This window comes from Alexandromys fortis, unplaced genomic scaffold (genome assembly GCF_014885135.2).
Source record: "Alexandromys fortis isolate MF-2015 unplaced genomic scaffold, M_Fortis_MF-2015_v1.1 scaffold_52, whole genome shotgun sequence".
Taxonomy (NCBI): Eukaryota; Metazoa; Chordata; class Mammalia; order Rodentia; family Cricetidae; genus Alexandromys; species Alexandromys fortis.
The window spans coordinates 8,955,815-8,961,758 of record NW_026067929.1 but is presented as its reverse complement, the minus strand read 5'-3'; the positions used below and the strand labels follow the sequence as shown (position 1 = coordinate 8,961,758).

General features: G+C 38.2%; 1 pseudogene; it reads left to right on the top strand.

The window, feature by feature from the left end:
- The first annotated feature begins 862 nt into the window (after positions 1-862).
- Positions 863-4,678, top strand: LOC126503238 (casein kinase I-like; annotated as a pseudogene).
- Positions 4,679-5,944: the final 1,266 nt, after the last annotated feature.

The following is a 5,944-nucleotide window of genomic DNA, read 5'->3' as shown; positions in this document are numbered from 1 at the left end:
AATTTTCATATTTATTGGAGTCATTAAAGGTAGCACCTCGAAACACTTCTGAGAATATTTTTAACATATTTATAATTTTAAAATTCATAATCAGGAGTTAAAAGCCAGGATGAACTACAGCCAGGCTAGGATCATGGAGAAATTCTCCCTGCCAGGATGAACTACAGCCAGGCTAAGATCATGGAGAAATTCTCCCTTCAACAGAATCACTTCTAAATAAACTACTTACTATCTACACTTTAAACATTTCTGTAGGTCAATCCACATGTTTGGAATTCAGTCAAATAAAAAGGATAGCTTAAGGCTATTGTAGAATTATATTTTATGTCCTTCCCAAATAGCACATACACACTTACATGCACACACACAAACACCTGCATGAGCACATAGAGACATAGCCATACACACCAGCACATAGTCAGAATCTGTCTCATTAGCAAGCCCATATTTTACACCTGAGAAGAATAAAGTAATAGTGATAAATTAAAAAACAAAAAAATGAGAAAAGCTTTATCTCATTGGCCATTTCTGGGAATAAAAATAGCAGAGGGATTTTGAGAGTACTTTTGAATATAAGTTGAATTGCAAATTTCTTTACTTAATAATATATTAACAAAAATATTTAAAAGTTTTATTAATTAGAAAAAGCAACATAATTTGATTCTGCCTGGTTAACTAAATTAGGCCACATTTACCTGGATATGCCTGCAGGAAATAAAATGGCCTCAGGGAGGAATTACCTTGAGAGAGGATCAGTCACAAGGGATTTCCTATTTGTCCATTTCCATGTGAGGCATTCAGAAACGCAAATGAGATGAAAGATTCCATTGTAAAGGTGAGGGACTGTGTCAATTTTAAAATAATGTGTACTTTGGGAACATGGTCTGATATCGAAGGTTTGGCATTTATCTGCAGGGAAAGTCTTGCGTTAAAAGCAGCGGTGGAGAGTTACCGAAGGAGGCAAGTTGAGGAAAACGTAGGGGTGGAAATGAGGGTTAGGTGGAAGAGGGTGGCTTAAAGAAAAGGGCCCGGTGACGCCTAAGCCCTGAGCATTTGCTTTTGATCTGAAATATAGGAAAAGTCAGTTCAAGACAGAAAGGTTAAAAATAGAGGCAGTGTTGACTCACCTGCTGTTACGGGAGGCAGGCTGTGCTCTGAGAAATCACTGAGCAAAATTATCAGAACCTCAAAACACTGCAGTGATAAAGACAGGGGCTGAGAGTTGAAACAGAAACCAGACTCGTGATATTTACAAGGATGTACTCATGCAGTTTTTATCGTTCTCTTTTATTCACCAATTAATCTGTTTGCTACAGCAATCTCAGGGAGACATGGAAAGATTGTTTCAAATTGGCAAAGATATGTATGAGTGGTGTTGTGTGTGTGTGTGTGTGTGTGTGTGTGTGTGTGTGTGATGTGTCTACCCAGTAACCAAGGAGGTCAGAAGAGGGCATTGAATCCCCTGAAACTGACTTACAGATGGTTGCCAGAATGGGAGTGCATTCTGGGACCTCAACCCAGGTTTTCCAGGAGAACAACTCCTCTTAAATTCTGAGCCATCTCTCCGGCTCTGAGAAGACATTTCTCAGGAATGAGGAAAGGCCAGGCTCCAAGCACAATCCAAGTACAATAGCAGGAATGAACTCTTTTCTCACACTTTGTTTCCAAGCTTTCTAGTTATGCCCTCCCTGTGAGCCTTCTGTCTGGACCTAGGAGTCCTCACAGGTTAGAGCAGAGGAAGGCACTAGGTAGCAGAACCCAGTTCTCTGATTTCCCGTGACCAATCTTTATATTAAGATGAGTAGAATTTAGTAGATTGTGTTCTTTGTGTTTTATACAGTTTTGATCCTTTTGAAATTCTTATTCTTCCATTTTCTTCCTTTCAAGTATTTCTGATAAAAGAATTATAGAAAGTAAAAATCCTGTGATATCCAAAGTGAGAATTAAATGGCCGCAGGTAAATTTCTTTTTAAATGAGTAGGAGGCCATGTTCTTGATGTTTCTAAATTAACACTTAGCAGCTGTTAAACAGGTGGATGTTCCTTATGCAAGACCCCTGAAGGCGGTGGACAGTGGTGTCTTCATTTGGCACGACGATAACTTTGCTAAATAAAAATTGAAAGAGGCTATCATTGTGGGGTGAATTTCAGACCAGGCTAAAACTAAAATGGGGTCACTCATAAAAAAAGTTCCCCATGAAACTGGAACTAAATGTCTTACTTAGTCTTCTAAGAAATTAGGTTAGAGGAAAAGCTCCCAGTTTCCCACCTGACATGATAGGAAAGTTCCCCTGTCTCCTTCCTCTCTCACACAGAGAAAACCCAGCAACCCGGTGCTGATCACTCAGTTGCTTTTCTATTGCTCTGGTTTCCTTATCTGGGAACGTGAGGTAAATAACAATTTTTTGCTTCAACTTTCTTTTTGGTTCTATTCAGGTTATTGAAATATTTATTTATTTAAATATATTTAAGTATTCATATATACGTTTATGAATATATAGCCTGATTCTGGAATAAAAATAAGGCCAATCAGATTGTTAACTCAGTCATCATTTTTTCTTTGACATTTGTGTTATTTTATATGCCAGTCATCATACTAGTACTTAACAGATCCCGCTAAAAGTCATGCTGAGTTGTTATCTGTGTTTGAACATAGAGGAGTCTGCAAGTAGCAAGTACTTGCAAAATGGGTATACGGGATAAATTTTCCTTGTATTACTGGCTACAGTTAGAGCATCATAAGTATACACTACTACCTTTCTATACTAGTAGCTCCTTTGTTTCCTGACACATTTTCATAATCTTTCTTATTCCATTTGTTTTTTTAACCTCAAATTAGCATCACTTCATTACTTAATGCTGCCAAGAAGTTTGAAAAAATGAGAAAAAAAAGATCTCATTTTGAGACTGTTCATTTGATGTGTAGGTAAATCTAATAGGCAAAACTAATTACAGGTAAAAGGATATTTGCCATGTTTTTCAAATTATCTGTTCAGCAATAACCAGGAATGGTAAAGTTTAGTACTCAACAGAGATCGTTGAAAGGGATAATGTATCAGTAAAATGGGAAAATTTAATAGAAACCCTTTCTAAAATCTCCTCTAGTGATTGTTGTAATTGGAAGTGCTGGATTGAAAATGTGATAAAAATCTTCAACAACAGGCAGTGTGCCAGCCTTCAGAACGAATTTATCCCGGCACTTTACAGCACAAGCTCTTTCGAATGGTCCATCTCTTTGTTATTTGTTCGTGAGCTCATTAGTTTCTTTATACAGTAATGCTGACAAAAATTTGATCTGGCCATCTGATAGTGCAAATTCCCTTAAACACACAGCTACTGGCAATGTCGCTACATGCGTATTGAACAAGTTGACAATAAAACTGTATTTGAGTAATGCAGCGACTTCACATTTTCACTAAGAACGAATGATAGTCACTGGAGCATGGAGATGATGTGCAGAATGTCAGTGTCTCACACGTTAGAAGTTTAAATCTTCGCCAGGTGAGCAGCCCACTCTGATGTAAGCCCTCGAACTCACTTCTGGCAGCTCTTCTTAGGGTACTGGATTCCAGGAGTCAAGTGATGGTGTGGTAGTGAGGTGACGTGTATGTTCCCATTTTGTGCTTTTATGTTTTTTTTTTTTTTTTTTGGTGTGTGTGTGTGTGTAGGGGTGATTGTACTCTTTTTACCTGCCTGTTTTATGGAGAGCATGGAGTTAGGTGGGTGAGGGGACCTGGGATGAGTTAGAGGAGAGAACATGAACAGAATATAGTATATAAAAAAATGGTTTTTGAAAGCCAGTCAGTCTTTCTGGCTTAGCAGTCTACTCTACTATTTTTCTGAAAAGAAAAAACTGGACAGAAAGGTAGAGTAAACTCAGGTTTCTCAGTTTGTTAAAAAAAAATCTCTTTTTATCTGTTATTTAAGGAAGTGGCAGTGAAGCTAAAATTCCAGAAGGTCAGGCATCCCCAGCTACTGTATGAGAATAAGCTGTATATGACTCTTCATGGTGGCATTAGCAACCCTCACATACAGCGGTGTGGGAAAGAGAAAATACATAATGTGCTAGTCATGGATTTCTCAGGCCACGCTGGGCAGATCTCTTCAGTTTCTGCTTAAGAAGTTTTCACAAAGAAGATTATTTTTGTTAGCTGAACAGATGGTCAGTAGAACTGATTATGTGCATTGAAATATTCTTATACACAGAGGCGTTAAACCAGACAATTTCCCAATAGGTATTGGGTATCACTATGTTGTTACTCCTTATTGATTTTGGTTTGACCCAAAAGTATGGAAACAACAGTATAAGGATAGAGTTCCCATACAGACAAAATATAAACCTCCCTGGCACTGCCCAAGATGTTAGCTTCAGTATACATTTTAGTCTTGAGCAGTCAGCAAGATGATATGGAATCTTTAGGATATGTCTTGATGCGTTTTTAATAGAATCAGTCTGCCAGTCAAAGGCTGAAGTCTGCAACAAAGAAACAAAAATATGAAAAGCATAGTGAAAGGTCCTCTGGTGTTGAAGTTTTGTGTAAGGGGTTCCCTGAAGAATTTACTCTCGTGGGCTGTGATTTGAGGAAGCTCCAGTTCGCATGCACGTGAGACAATGTTCAGCATCTTCTCAAGACCCTGAAATATTTGACTGGACTCTGTTAAAGCAGCAAGTGGCATAGCAACAACCTCTTCTGGTGGCAGAGTCAGCAGACCCCTGCACCACAAGCAAACTGACAAACCGACATGAGCATTGTCTGGGAGAAAAGCAGCAGAGTAGATGATTAGATCAGCATTTGTTTCTCCTCACATCCAGAAATTTTAATACATATGTACACTGACCAGTGGTTGTGGACAGCCATTTACCTGGTGTAAAGAATTTAATTTGTGTATAAAACTGGCCCTTGGCAGCATTGATGATCTTGATCTTGAGCTGTAGCTGCTGTGGTTGTGAATACTAACAGAGCTAGTGAAACATGGTGTCTAGTGTTCCATTGCAATTTTCTTTCCAAGTAAAAAAGTTAACTAAATCATTGATACAGGAATTTGTTGACTGAGGTTTCTGTTCTACCTGGTTCCTGCAGTTCTTAAGTCCCAAAGAAATATCACAGAGGTCTACATTAATTATAAACTTATTGGTCTAGTATTTCAGGCTTCTTATTAATTCTTATAACTTATACTAGCCCACAATTCTTATCTGTGTTAGCCACGTGGCTTGGTACCTTTGTTGGCGAGGCAGTCACATCTTTCTTGCTCTGTGTCTGGCTTCTTCTGTCTGTCTGTGTGACGATTTCCGACTGAAACTTCCCTCTTGCCTGAATTCTTGTTGCCCCTCCTCTTCTTCCTGTTGGGTCGCCCCATCTATACTTTTTGCCTGGCTACTGGCCAATCAGCATTTATTTAAAATACAAGTGACAGGCTACAGACCATTGTCCCACAGCAGAAATTTGTGGAGAAATTGTGAGTATGCCAATTTCTTTGTTAAACACTCTTACTTTTAACCATACTGCTTTGAGATATCATTCAGAAGAATAGCAGGAACAGTCTTTAGAAACAGTTGTAATGGTTGTTAATGTTCACAACTGTGTGTTCCTAGGCTTTTGCTACCCCTGGGGTTTGTAAGTTGTTAACTTAAAACATCCTTTATAGGCCTGGTTTCTTGTTTGCAACTCTAAGATTCCCGTGTTTGAACATTTGAAAGACCGTGCCTGCTTAACTGTACTAGAAATAACAGCATTTAAAGTGAAGACTTAATCAAACAAACACGGTGACTACTAGGCTATGCTTAGGACTCTACCATAACTCTGTAATGTTCTTATTATTAAAAAGCAAAAGCATATTTATCACAGGAATAGTTACCATATTACAACTGAAAATGTGTTTGTGTTGCCTAGATAAACGTAATCATTGTAAATATAAAAAAAGATAAAATATTTACTTGAAAAAGG